The sequence below is a fragment of the Chenopodium album genome, chromosome 2 (assembly GCF_948465745.1).
Source record: "Chenopodium album chromosome 2, dcCheAlbu1.1, whole genome shotgun sequence".
NCBI lineage: Eukaryota > Viridiplantae > Streptophyta > Magnoliopsida > Caryophyllales > Amaranthaceae > Chenopodium > Chenopodium album.
Window position 1 is genome coordinate 46,343,080 of NC_137835.1, and position 19,587 is coordinate 46,362,666.

Sequence of the window (19,587 nt, forward strand, 5' to 3'; positions counted from 1 at the left end):
ACCTTGAAGCAAAGGGTAATAATTAAGCATGTGATGGTTAAGTATTCAACCAAGAGTTACAAGAGTTGTAATTAGTAAAGAGTGTATTCACCTTGAAAATGTAATGCTTGCTGGTAGGGCCTCAGTTCGGTCAACTATTACACAAATAAATGATCTTGGAATCACTTAAAATTCAATTGGGATCAATTAATGTTGAATAAAGTGTTTTAAAGTTACCTAATTAGTTTGTATGTGGTACTTTAAATGTTAAATTAAATATAATTATTAAACTTTACCCTATTTTGACATAGATGGGTAACTGTAACCACAACGAAAACAACATTTACAATCTTCGACCATTCCTTGAGAAGGATAGGTTGATAGGAGAAAACTTTTCCACTTGGGAAAGAATGCTAAGGCTCATTCTGAAATATGAAGGTAGAGAGGATGTCATTGACACCCCATTGCCAGGACCTCTATCGGAAACTGCAACTGTGGCAGAAGTCAAGAAGCACAAGGAAGCTCATGATAGAGTTGTGCCTATCACTTGCTTGATGATTGCTACCATGGAACCTAGTCTTCAAAAGCGTTTTAAGGATCAGGATGCGCACACAATCATGCAAGAACTCAAAGATTTGTTTAAGAAACAAGCTAGAGTTCAAAGGTACGAGCTCCATCGTGAGATTCTAGATTGTAGGATGGAGAAGGGTGCCATAGGTTATGATCATGTTTTTAAAATGATAGACCTTATTCAAAATACGGAGAAATTGGGGCACCCATACAGTAATGAGATGACAACTGACATCATTCTCCACTCACTTCCAGAAAGTTTTAACCAGTTCATCATGAAATTTAACATGTCTGCGACTGCAAAGACTATGAATCAATAGCACGCAATGCTGGGTAGTGCTAAAAAGCAAATCCCTAAGGAACCTAAGAAGGAAGTTCTTATTATTTAAAAGGAAAGGGGTTCAAGAATAAGGGGCAAAAGGCTAATGCCAAGAGAAAGGGCAAGCAAGTTTCCAAGGTTCCTGAGAAGCTTAAGGCGAATTCAAAACCGAAGGCTGCAAGTGAAAGTGAATGCTTTTTGCTGCAAGTGAAAGTGAATGCTTTTTACTACAAGAAGAAGGGGCATTGGAAACGCAATTGCCAGAAATACCTTGACTTCCTCAAGAAGAATGGAGTACCAACCTCATGTATTATGTTATAAACATTTTATCTTTCACTTAGATATGTGATACCAAGTTGCAGTGCTTAACATTATGAATGTTGCGCAGGAACTGCAAACAAGTGAGGCTAGCAATGGAAATGGAGCTTAAAGGTGCACTTTAAGTGTTTGAGTGGCCAAAAATATCTTCATAGTTTTATTTTCTGATCTGTTTATCATGATTTTAGAGCAATTTTCAGTTTTTGACGAGACAATTTTCAGTGTTAGTTTGAATACTGATTTGTTTTTACTTGGCTTGGACAAGTGTTGATCCATGACCAAGGTAATAAATTATTTTCATTTTTCTAGATATGAGTTATTTTGTTTTATGACATTGATATAAGTAGATCATAAAAGCAAAATTAGATGATTTAAAGTAAACTTACTTACAACAAAGTAAGATTAGGTCACATAAACCATTTGCAAATCCAAAATTGCATTGGATGGACTCTTATTCTTATATGATTATGAATCATTTAAGAATTAGAAGTCATGCTTGATAAGGTAAGATGAACAAGTTGTCTTTTAGTTGAAAGGGTAAAAGAGCTAATGACCTTTTTGGAACTCCTACATATGATGTGTGTCGACCATAAGTTCAAGAATTAGCAAACGGATTTAACTATTTTATTGCTTTTACTGCCGATTTAAGTAAATATATGATTTGACTTGAATAATTAACACTACAATATGATTTTTGTGATAAATATTTAATTCAAAAGGAATGATCATCAAAAAGAAAATTGTTGAATTAATTCACGATCCAGAAACATTACAATTAAAATGTATGTTTAAAGAAGGAATCAAACTTTGCTTGCCATTGTTCAATCCCAGATTAGCTTTAATGATTTACTAATATCGTTTTGAGGATATGTGTGGGGAATATTTCAAGCGTTAACCCCTAGCTTGAACCCCACTGTGATCATACACTAAAGTACGGTGGCGTCCAAAGGGAAAGAAGATAGAGCAAAAGAGTCGCCAACAAGTTTTAGGAACTTGTAAACCGTTCACAGGGTGAAGGTTACACCCCATAACAATCCAAGAGAACGTCAACTCCATAAGGTCTAGAACAAAATAAGGGTTCGGGGATGAAGGTACAAATCCAACCTAAAAGAGATTGAACCTGCCCTAATAATAGGCCTCTACTTTATTCTGATCGTATTCATGTGCGCTTTCTGACTAACATGCAATCAATAGGTTTACCCTAAACCTGTTTATCTATGTTGGTTGAATATTAATGCACAAATAAATCTATTATTGGCGATCACTTGAAATTATAATCATATTAACCCTAACAAGATTATTAATTATCTTATTAAGCGTGATTACAAGTACCAATTCCCTTTAAACATGCATAAAAGGCGTGATCAAGCAATAAATATAAAATATCAAGCAACATAATAATAATAATCAATATCATGAATAATAATTATAATAATCATAATAATAATAATAATAATCATATTAAACATAATAATTATAGCAATAATAAAATTATGATCATAATCAAAACAATTATAAAATAATCATAAATCATGTTAAAGCATAATAGAAATAGCAATGTCCTAGGCATGATACTAACAAGATTAATAACAAACCCTAGCATTCACTAAGCAATAAAAATCAAATCTTTAGCCCTAACATGATACTAGCAATCATAAATATTAGGAAGAACATAGAAGGCATCATAACAATCATATTTAATATTAAAAATACCCTAGACATGATACTAGGAATATCATAATAACATTTTAAACATGATTTCTACATCATAATATCAATTAAAACCATTAAAGTACTTACTTTGATGCCTCGTAACTCTTTCTAATAACAAAATACACACGTTATTAACTTCAAGGAAAATAATAAACAAACAATCAATTAAATAATTGAAAGAGAGATTTGGGACCAAACCCTCATAAATTAAACCTTTCACGTCTAGGGCGAAGGCAACTTCGAATATGGCTAGGTGTTTCTAGATCTTGTGAATGCGGAATTTTGTATGTAAAAGACAAAGTTTAGAAAGGAGAGAGATGGTGAATGATTAGAGAAGAGAATGAGAGAATTAATTGAATGAAAACTGATTGTAGGTGAATGTTAATTAAAACTGACTGTTGATGAGAATTGGTGAATGAAAACGGAGTTTTTAATACGTTATTTATAGAGAAAATCAGCCAAAAAGATAAAATAAACAAAACCGAGTCTGGCGCACGAAAAACAGAGCTGGCGCCAACCCTGGCTAATTAGCGCCAGACACCAACACAAGCGACAGGCGCCAATGGCTGGCGCCAGGCGCCAGGCCTGGTTCCACTCGCCAATGCCTGGAGTTAGGCGCCTAGCCTGTTTTTAACGCGTTTTCGAAAATCAGATAAGTTTGCCGTACTGGAGGATAAAATCATATATTTTCCTCAAAAATGCTATTTGATTTTAATTAAAACTCTGAAAAGTCAACAAAAGTCAATTTATCATTGCTAATTGAATTAGGAATGAAAAAAACCTTCTAGAAGAATCTAGAAGACTAAAACCATTCCTAATTGCATTAGGAATGATAAATCATATTAGGCCCTCCCCTAGATCATTGGGCCGCATATAAGGTTCAAACCGGGCCCAGTTCGGTAAATTGGCCATAACTTCCTCAATATTCATCGGAATTGGGCTTATAATATATCGTTGGAAAGCTCTTGTCAAGCCCATCCAACTACACTAATATTGGACCCATATCATGGACCAACCAAACTGGATTGTCTGTTTTCTTAAAATAAGTTTTTAAAAACAGAGAGAAGAGAAAAGAAATTAAAACTATCCGCAACACTAGACTTTCCACACTTTCGCTTCATTCGATTATGATTCGACGTGAAAGGTACTCATCACTGGGTTTGGTTTTAGGGAGTCACAAATGGGTGTCTATAGAAGCCCCCACTTTGTCTGAGTTTGGAGAAACGCAAGTTTCGAAAACAAAAGTCAAAGTATCGATAGGGACAGAGAATGATTCAAAACGTTCTGCGATCCTAAATCACTCTTATAACGCCGATACCTGCAAACTAGCGTTAGTTAAACAGATAAAAGAGTTAAGAAACACGTATCTTGCACCGTCGAGCACACGTCTCTAAAAGTAACCGATTGTTTTGATGACCTCCTGCAAGCTAGAGAATGCCATCCCGCTTGAAAACTACTACGCCTGTAACTGCTTCCAATATAGAAGATTGCTTCGCCTGAAATGATCCTCTTCCGCTTTGATAATATTCCACAAGCCAGGGAACACTATCGAAGATTATTTCTCTTGAAATCACCTTCAGTTGCTTCTTCTTTTTGGACAACCTTCCACAAGCTAGGGAATGCCGTCGAAGATATCCTCGCTTGAAGTCATCCTCATTTGATGTGATAATTTTCCAAAGGAAATTACTGAAGACCTCCATCGGTCGATCCTTAAAAGTTTGCCTGAACTTTGCTTCCGCTATGCCTGTACGTCGGCGCTTCCGTTGCTTTGAACCTGTACGTCGGTACTTTTGCGAATGAACCTATATGTCGGTGCTTTTTTTTTGCTTTTGAACCTATATGTCGGTGCTTTTTTGTTAGTGAGCCAATGCTTAGGCGCTTTAAGCTAAGTGAGACGATCTTTCATCAGGTCGATCACTTTATCAAGCCGATTACTAAAAAAATGTCAAATTGCTTAGAGGGGCTAACTGGCGTACCAAGGAACCCAAAATATGTTGCAAAAAGGTAGAACAACCTCACCAAGTGGCTGGGCGTTCTGACGCCGCTGAAAAGCCATCAGCGCCACACAATCAGCCTTAGCGCCAGGCGCTGGGATTGGCGCCAGGTGCCGAGCCTGATTTTTGACGCCAATGCCTAGGGCTTGGCGCCAGCACGGGGATTTCCTTAAATACCCCTTTCTTCTTCATTTTGCTGCTTGCTCGTCGCGATTTCACTCGAAAAAACCAGAAAATTTCATTTGTTTCGTTCTTGCTCGTTTCTCAACCGAATTCACTCAAATTCGTTGCAAATTAAAGCTCTTTTCATCTATTTTCCCGATCTATGTAAGTTTTCTTCAAACTCACATTAGTTTTTATGAATTTTTGACATGTTTATTCACGAATTTCATGTAAATTCGAAACTAAAAATGCTTAATTCACTTTGTTTATCAAATTTTATGCCATGAAATTGCTTGATTATGTTTATATGTTTCCTTGGGAGTAATTTGAGACTTGTTTGACTCAATTTAGTGAAGAAATGAGCAATTTGCCATTGTTGGACCTCCTAAGGTCGTGAAGAACAATGTGACTCATTCTTGATGTTTTTGCTAGCAATTCTTGTCCAATTTGTCACAATAATTACTATAGTATTGCAAGAAATTGCGTGATTGCATGAAAAATGCCGTTATGCTCAATTTGAATTTGTGCTCTGTTTTAGTACTACGTACTCTGTTTTTAAGTATTAGTGATTGTTGGACCTCCTAAGACAACTTTTACTTATTAGTGATTGGCACGGTTATTATTTTAAGTACAATATTTCTTGTTGTGAAATCTTCTGTTCATTAGGAGCCGGAATTAGTGATCTAGTATTTTTGGTTTAGATGTAGAGATTTGTTATATATTTGGTGATAAAATTTATTTCCAAGTTGCAATATTAAATGTGTAGTAGGAACCACATAGAAAAGGAAAGGGCATATTGCATAAGAAGAATAAAAAAACTAAGGCTCCTTCTTCATTAGACTTTGATGAGGTGTTTTTTTTTAAAATAATATATTGTCTATATTTTCATATGGCATAGTTGTACATTTATTCATATTATTTCCTTTATATTGCGTGGCATGTCAGGATCATCCCAAAAAAGTGAAGGGAAAGTTGGTTGACAAGAAAAACAGAGTTGAGGTTAGTACTTGTACAATGGGACAGTTTATTTTCATTTTCATGTAACAATATTGACATAATAATGTTACTAAATATACGTCTAAGTGTCTTTTGTTAATATTTTATAGCAACGAATAATAAGTTACAAGGTCAGTAAGAAAAGAAGAAATGTTAGTGCTATCTCTTCCAGAAATGATGAGGAACCATCGCCAAAAAAGAAAAATTCAAAATAAGGGAGATACAACGACATTTCATCAATACGTGAACAGGTGGTATTTGCTATTCCATTAATTTTTCATTGACATGGATATTAAATTAATCGATAACTAGATTATCCCCATGAAATGCACGGTTTTAAAATAAGAAATGAAATTATAGAATCTTTAGCACATGTTGAGATGGATAGGTAACTAGATTAGCCCCGTGAAATGCACGGTTTTCTACATATATTACGGTATTTTATCATACTAGTTTCTTTGTATATTCTAATTAAATATGAAAATACAATTTCCAAAAATCTATTATTTTCATATTTAATTAGGAAGAATCAGTTAAACTATATTATTAACTATTTTTACCACTACTTGTAAATAATAAAATAGCGTAATATGCGTAGAAAACCTAAAATTTAAAATTCAATTTGATTTAATTTTTAAAACAATGTTAAATAGGGCAGCTCAAAAGGGAAAAACAAAAAAAAATGACATCATCATTGCATTTTGGTGGGAAAAAATTAAATAAGAGAGTGACACGTAAGCAGTGATAACGTCAGCGGTTATTATTTTAGTAATATTTATAGATTATCTTAGTTTAGTATTTTGTAAGGAACTTGGTTGTGGTAAGGGGAAAGGCCAGTTTATTTTTTTTCACTAAAGTTTAAACTATGTGGCAGGACCTAAGTTCCATATCGAGTAACAAAGAAAAGTCTGGGACTGGTTCCAAGGTGTTAATAACAATTAAGCCTAAAGCTCTAAGGACAAGAAGTTTACAAGATATAAGGCATGATGCTCATGTGGTAAGTAATACAAAACAACAGTTTGCATATATTACTGGTAACCTATATTTGAAAAAAGGGGATAGCAATAGAAAATTTCAGGCATTTAACCTGATTTTTTTTGTGAAATACTTGTCCTTTGACATTGAAGGAACAGATTCCTAGAAAGAAGGAACAAATTTCACAAAGGGAGACACAAATCTCTGTCGAAGATGATGCTACCAGACATGGAGAAGTGTTTCCTTCTAAGGGTGAGGGGCCACCCACAATCGCACCCGCGAGTATGAAAATTGTTGAAGACATATTAGAGAAGAAAATAAAGGAGAACGAATCGTAAGCTAAATCATATAATATATTTGTTAATGCACATTGCCACATGGTATGTATTGAAGGAGTTATGTCTTCGATAAGTGCAATTACTAGATATATCAAGGATCACTATTATGGAGATAATAAGTTCGTTCTCTTGGGGCGTCATCATCTGTTGCTAGACTATGAGAGATGATCTTTGGGCTAGTAAAATAGCCCAAAGCCCGCTAGAATGGATCCTATGAGGTCACACACAAAGGTATTGGGTTAAGCAAGTAAGAGGCCCATTATTGGGCCTTATGAGTATTTAACTAATCATGAATAGGATTGGGCTAGTGTAGTTTGATTGGGATTAGGAATTGGGTTTGGTCATGGACTCTTATTTATGGATATGATCTATAAATAAGATCTGTGCCTAGGATTGCAAACATAAGAGTCACAATCAACTTACAGTGAGTTGTGAATCAAGGCAACCAAAATCCCAATTCCCTCATCTCTCTCTCTCACTCACGGCACCCTTCTCCCCCCTTGGACTTGCGGCCGACCACCCCTGGTGGTGTTCGCGGTGGTTCGTGGTGGTTCGTGACTAGTTCGTTGCTCACACCTCTCCGTAGAAGGTCGATTGAAGAGTTTGATCGCGACTAACTAGCATTAGTGGAGGTCTTAACCTGTGCCTGTGGACCAAGTAGAGGAATCACGTTTGAGGTTCTTTGTCTCCCTTGTTCTTGCTCAATTGCTAGTGGAATCACGCTTCAAAGGTATAATTCTTACTCTTTATGTGTTATGCATGAGATCCTTGGTTAGGTGCTAGATGAATATGATTCATGATTATTTCCGCTGCGTAGTACCTATAATCCCCTTCAGTGGTATCAGTTAGCCTCTTGCAATTACATATATTGAGTATTAAAACCTTTGTTAATCCACAATTTTAATTGAATTAGGAGGGAGAATTATAATTAATTATGGTTCAATCTTTATATTAAATGGAGATTAATTTTTGGGATATGATTAATATGATTTAATTGCTCAATTTGTTCTAGCAAAATCCGAATTAAGCCCTAGTTTTTCGAAAATTTTGATTGAAATAAAGCCCTAAAATTTTGATTTTGTGTGCTTAATTTTGATGATTTTTGAATATTTATGCTTCATAATTTTAATTGGATTGTTTTGATACATAAAATATGATTTTTTTGTATAATCAATAATTTGATTTAAAAGTTAAATTAAATTGGAATTAATTTTAGGAAGAACCCTAAAATTTGAAATTGAATTGTGAATTTGATTTCAAAATTGAATTAGGCATAAATGTTATGTTTTAATTCAAAAGACCCAATTAATTTAATTTTACAAAAGTTGTGTAATTAAATTAAAACTCTCAAAAAAAAAAAAAAAAAAGGAAAGATTGAAATTTGGAAGGGGCAGCCGTGGCTGGGTGGTTGAACCACCGTAAGGTGGCCATGGCGGCTGCCCAGGTGGTCGAAGAGAAGGGCAGAGAGGGCGGCGGCTGGAGGACAGGCGACGGCAGCAAGTCGCAGACAGGCACCAGCCACGATCTGCAACTGTTGCAGCGTCGACTGTTGGAACTCGCGGTCTGCTCGTGGTTGGGCTCCTGCCTAGCTGCGACCCGCGGACCACCCTCAGGCCGTAGCGTCGGCGTCCTGCTGGAACATTTCTAGTCAGGTTGTTGGTTGCGCCGTGGCTGGGCTTTGCTCCTGGCTGCGGTTGCGGGTTGCGGTAAATCCGTGGCTTGGTTATTCCTTGCTGCGGATCCGATGTTGCGGATTCCAGCTGCTGCGTTGGCTGGGCTTCCCCTGGCTGACGTGGCAGCAGATTCAATTTTAAAAAAAAAATTGTTTTTTATTAAATTATTTTGTTTTAAAGATAATTTCAAAATAAAATATGATTTTATTTTGGATAAAATCAAATTTCAAAAATTGGTTTTTGATAATTATCCTTAATTAAGGTTGTTAATTTTGGATAGGATTTGTTAAAATATTTTGAGCATATTCCAAAAAGATAAAGATTGATTTAAATAATGTGATTATCCCATAATTTTTTTTTTGATATAATTGATTTAAAATTTTGTGATTGGCTAGTAATTAGGATAGAATTTCCTAACATTGTTAAGGTAATCTTTGAGGATAAATATGATTTATCTTTTAAGATTAAAATAAGATTTGATTCTATCTCATGACTAATTTAGAATATATGATATTTTATTGATTGTCATGAATAATATATGATATTATCTAATTACAGTAATTAATTAATTAAGTAAAATATGAGATATTTTAGGAGCCATGTTTTCTTTACTGTGAATATTCGATGTTGTAGTTTAGGAAATCATGATGAGTGATTTATTATATGACATTTTATAATATATGATGTTATATATTGCTATATAGACTAGTATGACCCATAGATTTTAAATACGATCTGCGCATCGTTTCGTATATTTGTAATCTAAATACGGTCTGCGTACCGTTAAGTATTTTTGTAATTTATTTTATTTTATTTAAGTAGTAGATAGAATAGAATAAAATTACAGGTTGCAGTTAATCCAAGAATCCATGGAGTGGAGGCCCAAAGGAGCAAGGTGGATGAGATCCATGAAGATTCAAGTGGGAGCTTTTGCTTTATTAGTTTTCTTAGGATTAAGGGGTCATACTATGTCATGTTTTATTTATGCATTAGTAGATTATGCATGTTAGATTTTATTTATGTTGTTTGATGATGCGCTAGAGTTCACTAAACAATCACCACATAATGAATCTAGGTCCCAGTAATATTGAGGTTGCTTTCCCAATCAAAAACCCGATGAAACCTTTGATATTTATGACGGGTCATGCCAAAGCAGGGTGTCATATTATATCTTAGGGGAGTGGGGGTAAGACAAATTCTACACTTTTGATTGGTTATACTCAACAAGGTTACCTAAAGAGTTTAGAACCTTGAAGCTAAGGGTAATAATTAAACATGTGATGGTTAATTATTCAACCAAGAATTACAAAGAGTTATAATCAGTAAAGAGTTTACTCACCTTGAAAATGTAATAGTTGATGGTAGGGCCAAATTTCGGTAAATCATTGCACAAATAAAGGATCTTGGAATCATTCTATTCAATAGGGATCAATTAAATATTGAATGAATGTTTTAAAGTTACCAATTTTATAATTCGCTTATGGCACTTTAAATTTTATGAAACATAATTGAATTTTGCGTTTACTTACAAGTAACATGTCGTTCTAATTTTATTATTATATATAATCTCCTCGATTGAAAATAAAGTTGAGAAACGTTCTCAAAAGTTTAAAAGATAATCCATAAACCTATATTCCAATTTTGCTAAGATGGTTCTAAAAGGCAAGTTTTAGAAATCCATGTCACATGTCTAGAGTTGGTTTTATTCAAAATGTTTGAGTAAAATGCCAACACATCTTCATTTTGAAAAGTGTTTCAAGGGATATAATGAGATGGGAGGTACAAACCCTCTAAAAGACAAGTATAAAAGTCCAATAAAATCTCTTATCTTCAATATGATTGAATATAAGAAAGTGATTGGAAATCTCTATGATCAAAAGTTGATCAAATGACGCTATTCTTCATCCACTTTATATAAGAGTTAAAAAGTTGATTAAACTCTATTATAAATAATGATTGAATAGACTTAGCAAAATCATGAAAAGCGCTTAAAATAGTTAAGCAAATCATCATTTTGAACCAAAGAGAAGTGTTCTCAGTGGCTCAAATGGAAAGGTTTAGGAATATATGAGGAATGCATTAAGAAGTTATGGGCCAAGAAATGCAAACAAGTTGCTACTTCTCAAACCTAGAACTACTTACATGCTAAAAGTTGTTATGAACAACAAATGTTTTAAATTAAATGGACCAATTCCAATTGATTAGAAACTACCTCATATAGTTGGAAGGTAAAAGAATGGAAATGTTCCAATTTAAGAAGTATATTATAGAAATTGATTTAGCACATTGATACTTCTTGGACATATGATGTCTTGTTTAGATCACTCATTGCATAATGTGGTTGAACTAAAGGAAGAAGTTATGGCTAAAGGAGAAATAAATCTACAAGTTTAGAAGCAAACGTTGCTACTTCACAAGTAGAATCTACGAGTCTGGAAGCAAAAGTTGCAACTTTACAAGTAGAACCTATATTTCACCTTACCTTGATATTGGCTAGAATTAAATAAATGTTATTCATTCTTGCCATTATCAAAACACCATTCAATGTTAGTAATGACTATGCATCGAAGATTCAAAAACGTGGAATAAATGTTATTCTATGCTTCATTGAGTCGTAATGTGTTTTGAGATTGCTAAATAGGTTCAAAGTTCTATATGATAGAAATTATTAAACCATTTCTATATATATAAATTGTCTCTAATATGTCAATTAATTCGAATGAAAAATGAACATTGCATGCGAAAGATCCAAAGGGATGGACTTTCAATATCATTAGATTATGAATCCATTGATATATGTAATTATCATTCTAATTTGAAATTTTGACAAAATCACCATTTAGAGAAATGATGATGTGAACTCAAGGTCTAATACTATTGATGTAAGAAAACCTCATTTGTGATACGATCACTACTTGTGCTTAGTTGAAGCATAAGAGTGAAAATTTTGAAAAGTTCAAAATGTTCAGTATGAAGTTCAGTATCAACTTGACAAGATAATAATTGCATTACAATATGATTGTAATTGTGAAAATTTGAGTCAAGACATTTACTTGGCAACACATTCAAAATATTGCGATATGATCGTAATAATGAAAATTTAAGCCAAGACCTTGATGAACATCCAAGAGTTGTGAAATTGTTTTACGACAAACTCCGAAAGAAAACCTTGTGAAGTGTTTATGAAGGGAGCTATCAATCTATATAAGATATATTTTGATAATGGATGAAAATTACCTATCTTCAAACCATTGTTCAAGGGATTTACTTTTAAGATAAGCTGCAAAACTAAACAAACTATATATGTCAAATCAAGTGTAGCAAAGACTCCATATATGATATGGATAAGAAGAGTTCTCATAAAGTCTTTCTACAAAGCAAGGAATAAATATTGTATCAAAGAGTTTAATGCACGATCAATTCCTACACAGAGCACGGGGTATTACTACACAAATCATACTTAGCACAAAATGTTTGTTGCTCAAGTAGATGCGCTTATGGAAATTGTTCCAAAAGGTCAAGTGGGAGTAGTATAAATCTCAAAAGAGTTTGAGAAAAGCAACAAACAAACATGGTTCAAACCATGATTGGTTCACCCTATGCTAAAAGTGCCTCCTGAAAAAGGCAAGTGGGAGTATAAGAATCTCGAAAAGTTCGAGAGCCTTGAAAGAGTTCAAGAAAAGTGATTTCGAAAATCTTGAAGAAATTTGAGAAGTAATCGAATCAAAGCAACAATATGAGCATGATTCACCTCATGTTACAAGTGACAACGCATGGTCTCATTAAGTGTAATGGGAATAATAACCATGTGTCGAAGGTAGTACATTCCAAGTGCACATCCTCAATTGTCGTTTCTCATTGAAACTAAACAAAGTTGTTGTATGAGTTTCAATTGTTGCATAAAAACCCACAAGGATGACTAGCATATGTAAAACTTAGTCAAAGAAATATGATTTCATATTGATTAAGATTTCTAAAATATTCATTTTGGAACATGATGATTATGCAAGTAATAAATATGATTTGACAAGTTATGACTCCAAGTGGTTTAAAAACCAGGAAACTTGAAATAGATTCTAGTCTGAAAGCAAGTGTATGACACTTGAATAATTTACCTAATTGGGTGAGACCCATTATAAGCAAAACAGACAAGAAAGAAAAATGTTTTCTAAGTAAGTAAAGACTTGTTAAAGGATTCAACTAATTCATAGTATGACTATGATTACGATGAAACCTTTACATTAGTCACGTTGCAAAGATCTATTAAAGAGAGATGTTTCGGTGATTTCTACCTTATAAGATTTGGTATATGGATTTCAAAACGCCTTCTTGAAATTGTTCATGAATGAAGATTTGTATATGATACAATCAGAATGATTTTGAAAATCAAATAATCCTAAAGATGCATAAAAGATCCTTTAATGGATTGAAGTTAGCATCATGGAGTTGATTAGTGTTCTTAATTTTGTGAGTAAATTAAATCGTTTGATGTTCTCGTAAAATGAAGAAAAGGTCTTGTGTGTACAAGATGTTTAGTGGGAGCTATGAAGTCTTCTTGGTCTAGTACAAAGAGCAATTATTCATTTCTTGAAGGGTCAAGTGATGGCTGATGCATTTTGTATGTAAATCTTGAAGAAGAAGATGAGTACATTTGGGATTTAAAATCTATAGAGATAGGTTTTGATGGATGTTTGAGCTTGGTTAAGAAACCTATATTGATAAGATTCTTATAAAGTTCAACGTTATATTGAAAGGAGTTTCAATCCCATGTAACATGGCACATTGCTTATGATTCAATACTTTGAGAAAGGTTGATGAAATTAAGGTCTTGAGTGATGATCCTTATGCAGTTTGCAAAGGATGCATCATGCATGTCATGGACTATACTCTTCCATTTGATTCACATGTTTTTAAGAACAAGTGATGATAGATTTCAATTGAAATCCAATGTTACGTTGGAATACAAATTAGAAATTTCTAAGTTCCTTGTGAAAGGGCGAAGGAAAATTCTTAGTGTATGGAGATGAAAATGATTATAAGATTTAGAAATTGCAAAATTCATGTTTATGAGAATGTCTCATGAACTCTACTTAGTAAACCCCTTCCATTTCCAAAGCGTGAGAAACATGCTAATGAAATTGGATTGAGGCAAATGATGTAATTAGAAGTTGTATTTGTTTTTGGGGAAAAACAAGTTACATGTGTAATACATTCATTTGCAGAATTATGTTTATCAATTGAAACAAAGTTTCAATCTTATTTAATCGTGGTTTCAAGATTAAATAAAATGTCCAAAATAATTATGAATTGATGGGCTTATCAGGTTGATGACCTGGTGAATGAAACCCCACAGGTGAACTAAATTCATATATTATTTAAGTTCCTAGTTCAGAATCATTAAATTGGACATAAATGATTTCTAATAGTGGACTAGCATGTAAGATTGATTGGATAGCGCAGTTTCATGGGCTATAGGAGCGTAGTGAAGCTCGGTCAATCACATGGATATGCATGAATGATGCATGATCGAACTATAGACCTACTTTGAAGTTCAAGTATAGAGCTTCCGGATATATTAGTGGATTCCTTTGACATGAGTGGAACATTGATTTCACTCAATGGATGTTATGGGTGTGGTACACTCAAACGTCTGCCCGTAACTGGAGATTATAAAGGGTGTTTCCCGGTTATTTCTGAAATTGAGTGGGAGCTTTGGTTGCCACAAGATTGGATTGAGTCTACCTATTTAATTAGGAATGTGTCTTGGCCCCTTGAAGAGGGAGAATTCAGAAAATGCATGGCCGTGCTCAAATGGATTACATAGTAATAATTTGTTTTGTAATTCTCACTCAGTTTTCAAGAAAAGATTTGTGGACTAATATGATCACGACATGAGATGCAATCATATTATCAAATCGGCACACATTGACTTAAGGAATTTGAATATTGCGCACTTGTCTCAGACAAGTGGGAGATTGAAGGAGTTATGTCTTCGATAAGTGCAATTACTAGATATATCAAGGATCACTATTATGGAGATAATAAGTTCGTTCTCTTGGGGCGTCATCATCTGTTGCTAGACTATGAGAGATGATCTTTGGGCTAGTAAAATAGCCCAAAGCCCGCTAGAATGGATCCTATGAGGTCACACACAAAGGTATTGGGTTAAGCAAGTAAGAGGCCCATTATTGGGCCTTATGAGTATTTAACTAATCATGAATAGGATTGGGCTAGTGTAGTTTGATTGGGATTGGGAATTGGGTTTGGTCATGGACTCTTATTTATGGATATGATCTATAAATAAGATCTGTGCCTAGGATTGCAAACATAAGAGTCACAATCAACTTACAGTGAGTTGTGAATCAAGGCAACCAAAATCCTAATTCCCTCATCTCTCTCTCTCACTCACGGCACCCCTCTCCCCCCTTGGACTTGCGGCCGACCACCCCTGGTGGTGTTCGCGGTGGTTCGTGGTGGTTCGTGACTAGTTCGTTGCTCACACCTCTCCGTAGAAGGTCGATTGAAGAGTTCGATCGCGACTAACTAGCATTAGTGGAGGTCTTAACCTGTGCTTGTGGACCAAGTAGAGGAATCACGTTTGAGGTTCTTTGTCTCCCTTGTTCTTGCTCGATTGCTAGTGGAATCACGCTTCAAAGGTATAATTCTTACTCTTTATGTGTCATGCATGAGATCCTTGGTTAGGTTCTAGATGAATATGATTCATGATTATTTCCGCTGCGTAGTACCTATAATCCCCTTCATGTATATGTAACAAAAAATTACTCACTAATCAGGTTGAGAACTCAAGTGTTGTTTAAGCATAATGGACTTTCTTTGACACGTGAGACGCTTCATGATTCTTTCAAAAAAAAAAAACGGGCATATTTTTGCAGTGTTAATGGATGCTTATGTCAAATTATTGAATAAAGCCAGTGTTAGATCCCCTAAGGCAGGAAGGAGCACTTACATATTCCCAACTAGTACCCTGGTACAAAGTCTTTAATACATTCAAGTTGGTTGATCAAGAATGACATGAACGGGACAATTTTATCTTAGTCATTTGTACTAAATATCACAAAATTTTCCATGCGCCCAATGCAGTGTGAAGCTATCCAGAAACTAATTAGAGATGAAGAAGTACAGCATCTTGTGAATCAATGTATTGCTGATATTGCAAAGGATTATGCCGTTAGTGTCAGACTAAAACATCATCGAAGGGTTGAAACTGATGTTTTATATTTACTTTATTATGATTATTGAGAGTTTCATATCTTTAGATACGTTCATAATATCTTTATTTTTGTACTAATTTGAATGTAATCCGTGCAGATAATCTTTCCGGTATTGGTCGAGGGGAGATGGACACTTTACATGATTAGTTTGAAAGAGAAAAAATTCTTTTTCTTTGACTCCTTAAACCCTTTTCCTCACAAATATCATAACCAATTTCTCCCCTTGGTGGTAAGTTGAACAGGAAGTGATCGTATAATTGCTCTTTTTGAGTATACATGATATTTTGAATGAATTCATTAAGTAGTTTTTGTTACTGGTTGGCATTTATGTATTACTTATTATTTATCTAATTTTGGAAACCAATTTATGATGTGTTTCGAACAGCTAAAGTATGCACACAAGTCCTCTATTTTAGAAGAAGTACCACCACAGTTGGACTCGTTTGTAGTAACTAACTTCAACAATGTGCCCAATGCAAAGAAAACTTATGACTCAAGGATGTTATGCATGCTATTTCTGACAAACATATCAAAAGATGGGGTACACTTGTGGATGCTTGTAAGTATTCGTCTTCATGAATTTGTCATTGGTGTCTGACTTATACTTGATATATCCACATAACTAGTTGATTAAATATTTAATGCAGTGGTACAAACATGATAAAGAGCGTTACAGGATGGAAATATGCTCGCTAATTCTGATGGATGATGTGAACGAACTTTGTTCATCTGTGTTGGACTTGATCAAAAGCGGTCGATAGTCAAATTACTCCCGGTTCTTCACCAAAATGTTGTTTTGTGTAGTTGAATGTTTATACAACAATATTTGATCCGTAGACGTAAAAGACCCTAGCTAGTACTTAAATGTTTTATCTTTATGAATTGTAGTAAAATCTTAAATGAACCTTGGTAGTTTCTATTTCTATATCTATACCTAAATATATTTGTTAGTGGTGGTTTAATTAATTTTTCAACAAACCAAAACTTGATTTGGCTAATATTTGGATAAAATTCCTTATAACACAAGATACTTGTGTTAATTTAAACTAGACACTTTATGCAAATCTAATGTATAATCTAAAAATAGGGTTTTTCTACATTATTATTCTCTAACTTTCCGTTTCTACGATGTGCCCCCCATTTTTTAGAAATCTACATTGTAACCCCAAAATACATTTACTTTCTATACGGTAACCTTGCCGTTATCCTGCTGTTAACAAATTCCGTTAGTGGGACACACTCTCCACTTAATAATTATTTTTTATCGATTTTCGTGTTAAAAATTGTTCTGTTAAAGATTTTGGGGGCTATTTTGGACCTTAAGGAACCAAATTGAGCTTAGATTTCATACATACCGCGTTTTGCATATTAAATATGTAAACATACAAATCGAGACATTTTAAAATACGCAAAATGAGGTATTTATGTTATTTTTTTTGCTATATTTGAGGTCAATTTGGACCTTTAAAGGCCAAATTAGCCCCCAAACCTTTAGTAGAACCATTTTCAACATGCAAATCGATAAAAAAATTATTATTAAGTTGTGAGTGGGCCCCACTAACGGAATTTGTTAACGGCAAAATAACGACAAGGTTACCGTATAGACACTGGTTGTATTTTAGTGTTACAATGTGGATTTCTCAAAAAGGTGGGGCACATCGTAGAAAACGAAAAGTTACAGGGTTATAATGTAGAAAAACTCTATAAAATAACACTCCAAATAAATAAACCAAGTCATTCATTAATATCAAGTGCTACAACAAGTTTACTATCTATTTAGTTACTAGTAGATAGATAAATAATTTGTTAGTAACACTATGTCTTAAACAGTTAACTTAACTGACAGTGTGATAATTTTATCTTGTTTTTTTTTGGAAGAAAACAGTGTGATATATTTCTCATTATCCCGCCACGGATTTATAGGGAATTATAGTTCTACAAACCATACTTTGTTTACAATATAAAAACAAAATCAATTTTCATTTGAAGGAAATTATAGAAGAAAGTAATGTGTGATTCCCGTTATTGAGATCCTGTAGTTATCTATGGATGAACAATTAAAATATATTGTTGTATATAGCCAATAGTATGTGTGGGCCAACCCTACCTTGTTCAATTTGTGCTCTAACTACCAAAATTTCAAATTTGTTTATTTATTTGTTATGGAGAAGACAAGTATTGAGATGATTACGTAAAGCTTAGGTTATGCAAGCACCGGTAGATAAAATTGATATAATCTCTCAATAAATCGACTTACACCGGAATACTAGAAAGTAAACACTTGCGCATAAAATAAACTCTTGTGCACTTGGTCCCAATACTAGAAACATGAGTGTATCCTGTAGTAAGCAGATAGTTGTATGCATTTTCATTTGAGATACAATAATAGATAAATATTGTCATCTTTGTAAGTCGAATTAGTGCATGTAACAATATTTTTTTTATTGATAACCATTTAAATAACAATTTAACAAATAAGACTCGGAACATAGTTTTTGATTTTTTATTTTTTTTTATTAGGGAAAACAATAGCAGGATATTTTACTCCAAATCGAACTCCGCCAAGGCTAAGACACCTTGCGGAATGGAGTCAATACAAACTATTTCCGAACAATTACGAGTATCCCACCACCTTGCTACAAGCTGTGTGTATTTAATTTACGGCTCTATGGACATGAGAGATATTGAAAGCATGAAATGAGCTAGGTAAAACCCGAATATCATCATTATTCAGCCACAAAGGGTAGAAACCAAGTACCGCTTAGCAAACCTTGTTTGCAAAATCAAGTGCGTCACCTACAGTCCATATACTTGCCCACAACCCATTCTTCTCGCGAATTGGCAGCCGAAACGAACAGTCGCTGCCTCCGCAACTTCAATAGGAAAATATGCAGGACTCTTCTCCGTAGCAGCCCCTAAAATTTTACCGCTGACATCATCTTTCGCCACCGCAACAAAGGCCGGCATAAAATATATTTTATAGTAACATTAAAATTTAATTGGTATCATAATCTAATTTATAGTAGAGGATGCCCCAGTATCTCATGGTGAGAAACAAAATTTGTTTCTCACATGGCATTTTCGTAAATAAACCAACAACTTTATTCAAATTTATTCAATTGTGGAGCCCACAATAACGAAAAAGTTTTTTATTTATTCACAAAAATGCCCCCATGAGAAACAAATTTTGTTTCTCACCATGAGAAACAAAGTTTTTGCCTTTGTAGTATCATTCAAATTTAATGGGTATTAAATAAAATTTAAATTGTGACGGTTAGGGCACAAATCGAACAAGGTGGGGTTACCCCGCACATATCA